The 12,339-nt window shown below is 46.1% G+C and overlaps 1 long non-coding RNA gene across 1 annotated transcript in view; it reads right to left on the minus strand.

The window, feature by feature from the left end:
• The window catches only part of LOC120398473, a 77,951-nt gene that overhangs the window by 12,279 nt on the left and 53,333 nt on the right, over nucleotides 1-12,339 (minus strand). Inside the window, exon 3 of the long non-coding RNA XR_005594462.1 lies at nucleotides 8,523-8,670. This is a non-coding gene — a long non-coding RNA (uncharacterized LOC120398473). The remainder of the gene's footprint in view (nucleotides 1-8,522; nucleotides 8,671-12,339) is intronic.

Below are 12,339 nucleotides of genomic sequence, written 5' to 3' on the forward strand. Positions count from 1 at the left end.
TTCCACCATTCCACCAACAGCTTCCAACCTCCCCACAACCTATCCCAACCTCAGACCACTGGACCTATCTCACGGAGGACCACCACACCACAACCACCACACACCACACCACCACCACACTACCACCTACTACCACTACCTATGCCCCTCTAGCTTCCATCCCAGCTTCCATCCCCCCATCCCATCCACCACAAGACACATCACCAAGTTCCAAACCCTGCAGACAGAGACCAACACCTAGAAAATTAGAACCACATTCTCAGGACTCACTACAGTAACAGTACAGTACAAACAAACAAACAAACAGATAAAACAGAACATGTGCCCCAGAGCTCCTACTGCTGCACAAACCAAAAAAAGAAACCAAAAGGAAACCCACACCCACACACACACAGTCCCCCACTCCCAACCCCTCCCCCTCCAACACATCATCTACATCCTCAGCCTGGACAATGATCCCACAGGATTCACAGGCCTTGGGTGGCAGCCGCCCACGGACACAGAGCCCCTGCCACACTGAAGCCTATTCTCACCAGCAACTGCACACTGCACTGCAGTAACCTACTAGAAAAAACCAACCCATGCAACAAACCTCATGCCCACTCTGCCTGCATATCTACACCCCATACACCCACACAGGACACCACCATCCACCCAGCCACACCCACCACCACATTTCATTCACCACCACCCCACCAAAATAATATATGCCATCATATGCCAGCAATGCCCCTCTGCTATGTATCGGCCAAACTGATAGTAGTAAAAAGGAGGATAAATGGGAAACAACACAATTAGAATGGCAATATATAAAAAAAAAAGGAGAAACACTCAACCTCTCCTCCCCCTGGCCACACAGCAGATTTTTTTTGCCATCCCACAGCAAAAAAAGCTTAGGGACAGACTTTCAAAGAGAAACTGCTGAGCTAGGACTCAACAAAGGAAAAAGGCTGGCTGTGGCCAATTACAGAACAGTTTCTCCCTCCTTCTTTTCTTTTCCTCAGCTGCTGGCTGCTGGCCCCTCCCCTCCTGATTGATCTAACCTCTTATCTCTAGCTTCTCTCTCTGCTGCTATATATATATATACCCCTGAAATTTCCACTGCTTGCATTCGAAGAAGTGGGTATTCACCCACGAAAGCTCATGCTGCAAAACGTCTGTTAGTCTATAAGGTGCCACAGGATTCTTTGCCACTTATTATAGAAATCCAGAGATGGAAAACACCTGATAGATCATAATGCCACTAGGAGATGGACTATTATAATCACAGCTATGTAATTTCACAAAGTGATTCAAGAACTTCTGGTTGGGCTCTAGCAGATCTTTAGAAAAACATTTGATCTTGATTTACAGATGCCCCCTGGGTTACGCAAACCTACCTTAAGCAAATCTGCACTTATGGAAAAAGTTCCGTAAGCTAGAAATAGGAGGGGTTGGGTTTTTTTCGTTTGTTTTGTTGTTGTTGTTGTTGTTGTTTGCGTAATTGTCAGGTATACATTTCTGACTTACGCAAAATTTGAGTTATGCAAGGCGTTCTGGTCAGAATGCTTGCGTAAGTCAGGCAGCCTCTGTAAAGACTTAAAATAATGGAGAATTTACAGTATCCCTTAGGAAGGTATGCTCATGTTTATTAAAAATGTGCATCTTATTTCCAGGTTGAATTGTCCAATGTGCACTTTCAGCCATTGGATCTTATTATGCTTTTGCCAGCTAAGTTAGAAAGCCCTTTAAGTGCAAATATTTCTGTGTAAATAACCTTATCCACATGTAAATATGGGTATGTGCATAAAGAACCATTCCTCAGGTTTCAGAGTAGCAGCCGTGTTAGTTGAATCCAGTCAAAAAAAAACAAAGTACTTGTGGCAAAGACTAAGGTGCCACAACAAGTGCTTTTCTTTTTCTTTTACTAACTAACACTGCTTCTCTCTGAAAAAACGTTATCTCTGCACTGCATTTAGCCGTATGGAGTGGAAAACCATTCCTCAAATAGTCATGGAAATAAAGAATCATTTCTGTAAACATTCACAGATAAGCGAGGAAAACGAGGTGGGGATGCAAACAAATTGAAAAGCCATTCACAATTTACAAACCCACTCTTGACTCAATTCTAATATTGACAGAGTGGGGTAGAAATGATAGTTTCTGATCATGAAAATGAATGGCTCGTGTAAGGGTTTTCTATTGGCCACTCAAGAAATTAGTACTCAAGAAAATCTTCACTCAGCGGGAACAATCACAGCAATTACCATTCAGTCTCAAATCTACCATTCCTGAACAACGTGACTAGAATTTGACAAACTACTGTTCCCAATAGTAACTAAGCGTAGACCTCTCACTGTCTCAGGTGAGAATATAGCCCTAAGACATGCTTGGTTGTGTTGGTGGATATTCTAACTTAAGTGATGGCAAAGAAAAAAACATCCATGCTCACATTTTGAGATCTGCCCACGGCATTCGTCACTGAATGAGGCATAACTGAATCAACTCAGAGATCTAATGTGTATTGTCCTATTCTAGTAGCTAGTCCACTTAGTGGATAACAGCCTTCTACTGCTGCCAGCCAATGGAATCACTAACTTAGCACGGGTTGTGTTGGTCTGTGCTGTGGTTCTGAATTCACATCCTGCTCAGCACTATTAGTGGGGGGTTATTATGTAAACAAGGGTGAACAGACTTTCACTGTGCTTGGACGTGACAGGAAGTTGCAGCTCTGTCTCAAAGACACAGCTACAGAATCCCATAAGGCTCAATCGCTTTCTTCTATCTCATGAAACACATAAGATGTTAAGCTTCTAGGTGTCAGGAACCACAGGTCTTGAATGCTGGTCCACAGGGCGCTTTGACATTAGTACACTCCAACCTGCCACCCTAGCTATCATCAGAATAGAAGCTGAATTCTGACAGAGGACCCGGTCCTGGAATGTGATTGGCAGAATACTGGGCATCCTGATTGGTTCACAGCTTCTATATAAACCCAGCATAGGAAGAGAAAGTTGTCCATGCCAGTGGGTTCTCCCTTCTCTGGACTACTTCCCCTGTGATACCTGCAGGGCCAGTGCAACCCATTAGGCGACCTAGGCGGTCACCTAGGGCGCTAACATTTGGGGGGCGGCGACCGCAGCGGCCGGACCTTCTGCCACCTCTGTCGGGGGCGGCATTTCAGGGTTGGGACCTTCCACCACCTAGGGAGGCAAAAAAGCTGGCGGCGCTCCTGGATACCTGCTCCTATTGCCTGCTGCTGATCTCCTGGTAACCTGACCCTGCCTGTCTCCTGACACCTGGTTTGTCCTCTGACCTGTCTTGCACTCTGACTTCCTGGTATTGGACCCAGCCTGACTCCTGTCTCCTGTTCTGACCACTAGGTTAGACGACCCATGACGCAGTCATGATATTAGGGGCCGGAAACAGCAGGTGCTGGTTAATGCAGAGACAGGATGCCGGACTGGTCTGATCTGATATGTAGAACTGGTTGGAATTTGATCCCCACCCCCCATGGAAAAAATAAAAAATCTGGAACTTTCTGTTGAAAACCACAATTTTCTATTCTGAAATCCTTCTGTGGCACCACATGGGAGCTGTAGTTCAGGTGCCTTATGTTCCCACTCCCCTCTATGGGCTGTGCTCCCTGACTGGACTATATTTCCCATGATGCACTATGGTTTCCCCTTTTGCTGCACCATCACAGTGCATCATGTGAGTCATATGCAGGGTGACCATACTGTGACGTTATTGACACGCACTGTGACCATATAGATCATTGTTGCAACCAGGGTCTTGTAATTGCACCAGGTCTTGTACAGAGGAGGTCAAGTGGGGTGTCTATGGAAAGGTTGTAGTTTGCTGGTTATGATTATGCTTTCTGTATGTGTGTATATTTTTAAATTTGAAGTTATGAATATTGTCTATGTACTTGTATCTCAATGTGTTTGATTCTAAGTAACCTCAGTGAAGCATTTGGTCAGCTTCTCGAGAAAGGACTATTCTCAGTAAGTGCCCAATCAAGAAACACTTAACTGACAATGGACTTTGGGAGATGCCAATCCACATCTGAGCTTTCCTGGGAATGTTCAAACTAACATGTAAATAATGGTGTTAGTCTGCAAAAAGCTGAATCATTCAAAGAGATGTGACTTGCCCAGGTGTTTACAAACTCCATCTTGTTGCTGTGATTTTGCACAGGAGAACAAAGGGTTTCTGCCCACAAGAGTAAGAATATAAAAGGCCCTGGAAACCCCTCCATTTTGTCTTCAGCTGACTTAAGAGATAGCCTCTTCACCCCAAAGAGATGCCTGAAAGAAACTGGAATAAAGGACAGTAACCACGGGGGTGTGAGCGATTGCTGGACCCAGACTGGGAAGGAGTCAAGTCTGTGAAAGAAGCTTATTGGAACATCTCTGGGGATGAGATTTCATCTTTAATCAGTTTCTTAATGTATTAGGCTTAGATTTGCGAGTTTTGTTTTATTTTGCTTGGTTAACAAAAAAATGAACTGGAAGGGACCTTGAAAGGTCATTGAGTCCACCCCCCTGCCTTCATAGTAGGACCAAGTACCATCCCTGACAGATTTTTGCCCTGGATCACTAAATGGCTCCCTCAAGGATTGAACTCACAACCCTGGAGTTAGTAGAGGAATGCTCAAACCACTGAGCTCTCCCTTCCCCTAACTAACTTTGGGAGGAGAGTTAACTTACTTTGTTCTGTCTGTTATTATTTGGCTCCACTTAAATCCTACTTTTTATATTTAATAAAATCACTTGTGCTTATAAATTAACCCAGAGTAAGAAATTAATTCCTGGGGGAGCAAACAGCTGTGCATATCTCTCTATCAGTGTTATAGAGGGCAGACAATTTATGAGTTTACCCGGTATAAGCTTTATACAGAGTAAAATGGATTTATTTGGGGTTTGGATCCCAATGGAAGCTGGGTGTCTGGGTGCTATTGACAGGAGAACTTCTTAAGCTGTTTTCAGTTAAGTCTTCTGCTTTTGCGGGACATGGTTCAGACCTGGGACTGTGTTTGCAGCAGGCTAGCGTGTCTGGCTCAAGCAGACAGTGTTCTGAAGTCCCAAACTGGCAGAGAAAACAGGCTTAGAGGTAGTCTCAGCACATCAGGTGACAGTCCCAAGGGGGTTTCTGTGACCCAGCCCATCACACATAAGTCCCATTTTGTCCTGGACAGTCCCTTTTTTAAGCCCTGTCCTGGCCATCCTGACTTTTTTTTGGCAAAACTGGGCATTTGTCCCATTTTCTCTTGTCATCAGTTGTGCAGGAGGGAGGACTCAGGAGAGTAGCTCAGGCTGGGCCAGTGGCAGGGGGCCCAGGGCTGGCACCATTCAGCGTCCTGTTTTCCCTGTAGGAAAATATGGTCACCCTACTCATATGACTGTGATGCATCTGCAAAAAACCGTTTTTATAGGAAATTTCCTGTCAGCCCTCGCAGTATGGCAGTTCCTACGTTCCTATGAGAAGCTGGATTGAGGGTTTATCTTCACAGAAAAGTGTTTACCAGTTAGATAAGCCAATATCTTTATACTGGCATAACTATATCCATTTAAATTCATACTTTAGTTTATACTGGTATAACTTCCCCATGTCAACAAGTCCTGAAGTGCAGAAGACAAGAGCTGAGGGACACAGAAAAGTGATCAGCCAAGCAGATGTGTTTCTATTAATGTTCTTTCTTATTCCAAGTGGGCGAAGGTCCTTCTCTGAATAACTGTGTAACAGGGTGACTTGCCCTCGGGCTGGAGAACCTGGGGCTAAGTCAAACCTGATTGCAGGATGAGCCTGGCCTGTGAGAAACCAGGTGATTCTTGTATAAAAAGGAGCCTGGTTTGAGTGCTGATGGAGCTCAGGTTGGGGCAATAGCTGGAGGGAAAAGTTAGATGGGGGAGTAAGACTGCTCTGGCAGGGTCCTGAATCTGTAGGGAAAAGCTCAGAGCGGGAAAGGAATCTGTAGGGAAGAGAGTCAGTAAGGAAGGCTCTCTAGGCAGGGAAGCCGAGATCCTCATCATACAGGGAAGAGACTGGGAGAGCGAAAGGGGAAGTAAAGAGGTGAGGTAGGAAGTGGCCCAGGGAAAACAGGAATACAGGTAAAGGAGTTGGTGTAACTGTGCAGTACAGGGCCCTGGGCTGAACCCAAAGTCAAGGAGGGGAGTGAGTGCCCCTGCTGCCCCCCTAAGAAGGGGGCTTATGAGCCCATTGTAAGGGGGCAGCAGGCTGAGCCGAAAACTGGCTGAGGAAGCACCCCAGCGAAGGAGGAAAGGTTTTTGTTTGTATTTAAGACACTTTTGAACTCTGTCTCGGACAATGGGGACCTCAGAAAGAGTGAACTAAAGACGGGGACCCAGCTGGAGGGCTGAGTCACCAGGCACAAAAACGTGGGGTGTTAGCCCGGCGAGAGAGCTGCGATGCCATGGCTGGCCACAGAGGCTCACCAAGTAGTGAGCGAACTTACAAACTGCAAGGGATCGCTTTCAGCGTCATTTCTATTTCAAGGTTTTTCTCCATTCACTGGGTCTTTGTTGCATGCAAAATAGAACTCTACCTTTTCTTCTTCTCAGGTTATATATAAATTCTGTGCTGTTTCTCCATGCATTCCATTTTGCTGACCAATCAGGCTAAGCTAGGGCATTTCTGATTGATGTTTTTTTTTTCCAGATTACAATAGAGGTTGAGATTGGAATGAAATAATTTCACAATAAATCAGTCCAATGGTTTGACCTACAACTATTGGATTAAGACAACAGTTCCCAAACTTTAGAAAGCTGAGCCATCCTTCAGGAAAATGAAACTGGTCATTCCCCCATTTTACCTATTGTGTGTTATTAAAGGCCTACCCTGAGTGAACAGAATAGGTTGTGTAGATCTTCATTATGTGATGCATCCTCTCCTTTCTTACACACTTTTTGAGGAGCAGTGAAATAGTAAATACTCTTGACATTTATGGTGTCATCACTGGGATCTGAGTTACTACCCATGGAGAAGCACAGGGTAGTTCACACTCAGAGCTATTGTTTCAGGCTCTTTGCAAACTCAGGCAACAGCAGCAGTTACACAAGTCATGTTTTTCAAAACTTCTTTGGAGCCGCACAGCTGGAGATTTTCAAAGGAAAGTTTAGAACTTGGAGAGCTATGTATATGCCTCCACACCCCCTCTCCAAATGAGATCTAGTCCCTGATTTTCTATATTCTGTAAAAACACATAATATGAGACAGTCCTGACCCTGAAGAGATAAACAACACAAGCAAATGGTCCTAGTTCTTGTTCTTTAGAGAATCTAAGGAGATGTACCACCCTGTGTCTCAGTTTATGACATGGTGCATTAAGAGAGGTTGATAATGCAGTAGTTAGATTTCATACTGAAACAATGCCCCAACATGATTTCAAGAGCCCCTGGGCTGCTGGTGGGCAGCATCTTTTGGCTTGTAGTAAGATGAGGCCCTGAAACATAAACCTTTGTATCAGGGGCCCAGTATGAGGCCTAAGGCCTGAACTAAAGTAACAATCAAGACTTTGTTAACATAAAGCAAAGTTAAGCTGTGAGCCAGAGGCACGCCCTGCTCACAGAAGCTGACAAGGAAAGGCCTGATGCTGCAAAAAGATACATACCTAAAAGGTACCGGACACCAGATATCAGAACACTCCAATACTTGCACACTCCACACACATAACAAGGAAAAAGCTGACCCATCCTAAAGACGGGGCAAAAGGGTAATATGATGGATAGAGTTGTTTTGTTCGAGCCAACATGTACAAGGTGAGAAGCGGCACCTTGCTACATAGAGGGGTTGCACCTCAATACGTCAGGAGTGATGTGTAACTTGTTTGTCCCTGTGTATAAGAATGCATCCCTGGGGCGGTGTCTTTGTCCTGCCTAGGGGCAATGGAGTGTCCTGCCACTGACTGAGCTGTGTCCATCATCAGGGGACACATATTCGTAGTATGTCCTGTAGTGTCTGCGAGAAACTATTACTGTGCTTCGTTTGACAATAAACCTGGCCAGGTGCCTTTGTACCTTATCGGAGTCTGTGGTCATTGGGGGTTCTCTCTGGGTCTGCTCAGGCAGTGATTTGCAGAGCCGGGGCAGCACACAGAGGGAACACACACACACAGCCGACTGTTATCAACGTTGAACAGAGCAGAGCACCACACCGGTGGTGTTTGACAACATGGTTGAAACATGCAATTGAGCTCTTGACCATGTTTGCCCATAAAAAGAACAGAAAGAGGGGCTGGTGGGTACAGCACTAGACTTGGGATTGAGCGATGTGGGTTTAGAACCTCTAGGTGCTCCTGTAATAACACAATAAATAATAACATTCCATATTGCTCTTTGCTAGAATAAGGGCTTGCCTACATAGCAAGTTACTACAGCCCACCAGCTTGCCACACACCGATGTCCCATGTAGCTAGTGCTACACCACTGTAGGTTACTCTGCGGTCACCTGTTCTGTAGACCAGCCCCAAGAGGTGTTTCCCACAATATCTTTGCCAATGTCTAGTTCTACATTCCACCTACCTTAAATTCCTTCTGCAATTTCAGCTGGGTCCAGCAGCCTTCATTTTTCCTCCCCAGCTGTGATGTAGCACTTCTGTTTTCTATTCAACAGGCGATGTGTCCCATCACAGAGGTGGCTGCATTTTCTTGCTGGCTAATGAACTGATTTCTGTAAAGGTGCATTGCTGCCTTTTAGGATTAAATATATACATGGAAGATAATAATGATTTAATAATGATTTGGTTTAGTTGGGAATTGGTCCTGCTTTGAGCAGGGGGTTGGACTAGATGAGCTCCTGAGGTCCTTCCAACCCTGATATTCTATGATTCTATTATGGGGTTTTGACATATCCCTTGTACACACCAGTCTAATGGCCCCATGCAATCCCCTGTCTTTCCTGAACCTGCAGTACTTTTGTAGCTAATTGATGAAGGAATGTGTGCCATAGAACAACAATAGATGTCAAGTGATCCTGAAATAAAAACATTCTGCTGAGTAAGTGTCTCCCAGGACAGTCCTAATGAATGTGATACCACAATTACAGGGCTGTGAAGTCACGCCCAAGATCTTCCAGTAGGAGGAGGTGACAGCAAGATGCATAGCTTTCAATTAAAGAGGCAGCCCTGCAATTCTACAGCTAGAATTCTCTCCATAGCCCATGGGGTTGTCTCACCTCTTTACAGTGTAATTTAAAGACATTAGAAGTTTTAAATGAAAATGACATTAACCCTTCAGTTACTTAAACCTCCTATTACTTTCCCCTTCAGACCCAGTTCTAGACAGCTGTGAGTAGAATTGCAAAGCATGTCAGACTCCAATTCTATCACGTTCACCACAGCACCCAGCCGGAAAACAAGAGCCATCCATTGTGGGTGACTTGTGCCACGTTTAGTTGGATGTGAAGTTATTAACCCCAGATGACTTGCAGAGTCGCTCTCCAGAGCTCACGTGGGTAATTACCAGGAATGCATTACAGCCAGGGCTTTGGGATTGTCTGCTTTGCTTGAATTACAACTCCTGATGCTATTAAATTCTATTTACATTAGGCAGCCACTTCCCAGGAGCAATGGGGCAGCTAGTTTAGTCTAATTTTGAACACGATCTGCATAGGGATTGCCAGAGCAGAGCAGACCAGTCTTCCTTCTAGTCGACAGTCTGATACTTGCTGAACTGGGATGCAGGGGAACACCCTGGGTTCCATTCCTCCATTTGCCACACATCTGATGGGTGAGCTTTGGCCAGGATCTTTCCCTGCCATCCTTTCTCTGCCTTGCCTGCTCCATTTGTAAGCACTTCATGGCATAGGCGCCGACTCCATGGGTGCTCCAGGGCTGGAGCACGCATGGGGAAAAATTGGTGGGTGCTTATCACCCACCGGCAGCTCCCTGCCCTGTCTCCAGTCCCAGCTCACCTCTACCTCTGCTCTGCCTCCTCCCCTGGATGCAACGCATCCTGCTTCTCCCCCTAGCTCCCAGCGCTTCCTGCTGCGAAACAGCTGATTTGCGCAGCGAGTGCTGGGGGGGCGAGGGAACGTGGCACGCTCGGGGCAGGGGGGGGGCAGGGCGGAGATTTGGGGAAGGGGTCCAATAGGAGCAGGGAGGGGGTGGAGTTGGGGTGGGGACTTTGGGGAAGGGGTTGGAATGGGGGCAGAGCAGGGGCGGGGAAAGGATGGAGTTGGGGAAAGTTGGTGCCTATGCTTCATGGCCGTGCCTAGCATGATGGAGCCTCTACAGGTATGTGTACACTGCAGCTGGGAGCATGTTTCCCAGCGTGAGCAGACAGATGTGTGCTAGCTCTGCTCCAGCTAATGCACTAAAAAGAGCCATTTGGTCACAGCAGCCCAGGCTGTACAATCCCATCCAGCCTCCTAGGTATGTACTCGGGGCGGGGGGGGGTCAGCTGTTGCTGGTCCTGCCGAGGCCACCCCGCTATTTTTAGCACACTAATTCGAGCAGTGTTAGCGTGCGCCTGTCTGCCCACGCCGGGAAGCACACTCCCAGCTGCAGCATAGACAGACCGGAGTCTGTGCAACTGCAATTATGCTACAACGAAGAGCAAGTGGTCAAAATGAGATGCTTCAGAGGAAGGTGCGAGAAATTCCCTCATGGATAGTTATGCAATAACCTATTCACAGGCGAGGCTACGATTTTGGCGCAGGTATTTTGATTAAAAGTCGCGGGCAATAAACAATCATGGAAACGTCATGAACAACACGGTAAGGAAGCCTGAGCCCCACCGCCAGAGGCTGTAGCGGAAGCCAAAGCATTCGCAGCCATCTCTTAAAATAACAGCATCTGTGACCTCCATGACAGAATCATAGCCGGGGTCATAGGAGCCCAACCAGCTCCGACCCTACCCACACGTTTAATTGCTCTCACTTGTTTGTCATTTTTATACAAGAACATTCAAAATTTTAAAATGGGAGGGAATAACCCTTTCCCCTCCACCCACCCACCCACCCACACACACACACACATGCAGCCCTCCAACAAGAGGTTTAATTTCACAGCCTTTGGTTCCCCTGTGTAGGAACGACAACATGTTCTGCTTTTCTTTCTGGTCAGTTGTCCCTCAACAATGTGAAGGCAGGGTCTGTGCAGAAGGCAGAAGCGGCCAGGGAAAATGTGGAATGAAGGGCAGTCACAAAAGAGTGACCTCACCTTGATGATTGTCCCTTTTTCAAGGGAAGGAAGCAATCAGGCACGACAGAAGCCAAAACGCATCAAGGCCACAGGCTGGGCGCAAAGCACCAGGAGTGGCATTCTAGGCTATTATTTCCGGTTTGTCATAGGTCTCACCCCCACTTGGAGCTGTTGGGTTCACAAGATGGGGACCTGCATGGATCCTTCTAAACTTAAATCCTAGTTTAGATCTGGTAAATGCTGCCACCACCCAATAATGTACGTGTATTGGGACACAGTCCTTCCCCCAAAATCCTTGGGGATCCCAAGAGCCCCAAATCCATGGAGTTCTTACACCTAGGAGAAATAAACCATTCCCCCCTGCTTCCTCCCCCCTCCCTTTTCCTAGGAGAGATACCGGGATTTAACTACAGAGGGATGCCTCCCTCCTCCCCTTTCCCTGAGAATTCACCCAAGGAAAGATCAACCAAGTCCTTAACAGAAAAGATTTATTAAAGAATAAAAAGAAAGTAACTTGTCTCTGTAATACTAAGATGGAACAATATACAGGGTCTAAACTTATCAATCTCTGGAGAGAATCCCCCCTCCTTTCTTTCTCAGTAAAAGCAATAACAGTACAGAATTAAAGAAATTCTATAGCAAAACACAGAATTGCAAATGTAGAAATCAAATTATAAGACTAATCCGCCTTTCTAATTAATACTCACTATTGGATAGTAGGAACTACTCCAGGAGAACTTGGAGACATGACTGGCCTCTCTTAGATCCAAAGAGAGCACAGAGCAAACCAACAAAGAACACAGATAAAGGCTTCCCTCCACAGAGATTTGAAATTATCCTGTCCCTTGATTGGTCCTCTGGTCAGGTGTTTCTCAGGTTACTGAGCTTGTTAACCCTTTCCAGGTAAAAGAGACCTTAACCCTGATCTGTTTATTTATGACACGGTTGTTGCAATGCAATCATGCCAATGCATGGGGGGGGGGGGGGAAGGAGGTACAGTACTTCTCTAACCTCTTTGAGATCCTCTGAATGGCTGTTTCTAGCCCTCAGTACATAATTAGATGTGACCTTTAGACACAGCCACTGATAACGAGAGCTCTGGAAGCCAAACTGTACCATGGAGAACACTGGAGGCATTGCACTTCAGAGAGGCACCTTGGGGCTCAATTCCTCCCATGATTCCCTGTGGTGTCAGG

The sequence above is a fragment of the Mauremys reevesii genome, linkage group 2 (genome assembly GCF_016161935.1).
Source record: "Mauremys reevesii isolate NIE-2019 linkage group 2, ASM1616193v1, whole genome shotgun sequence".
Lineage (NCBI taxonomy): Eukaryota > Metazoa > Chordata > Testudines > Geoemydidae > Mauremys > Mauremys reevesii.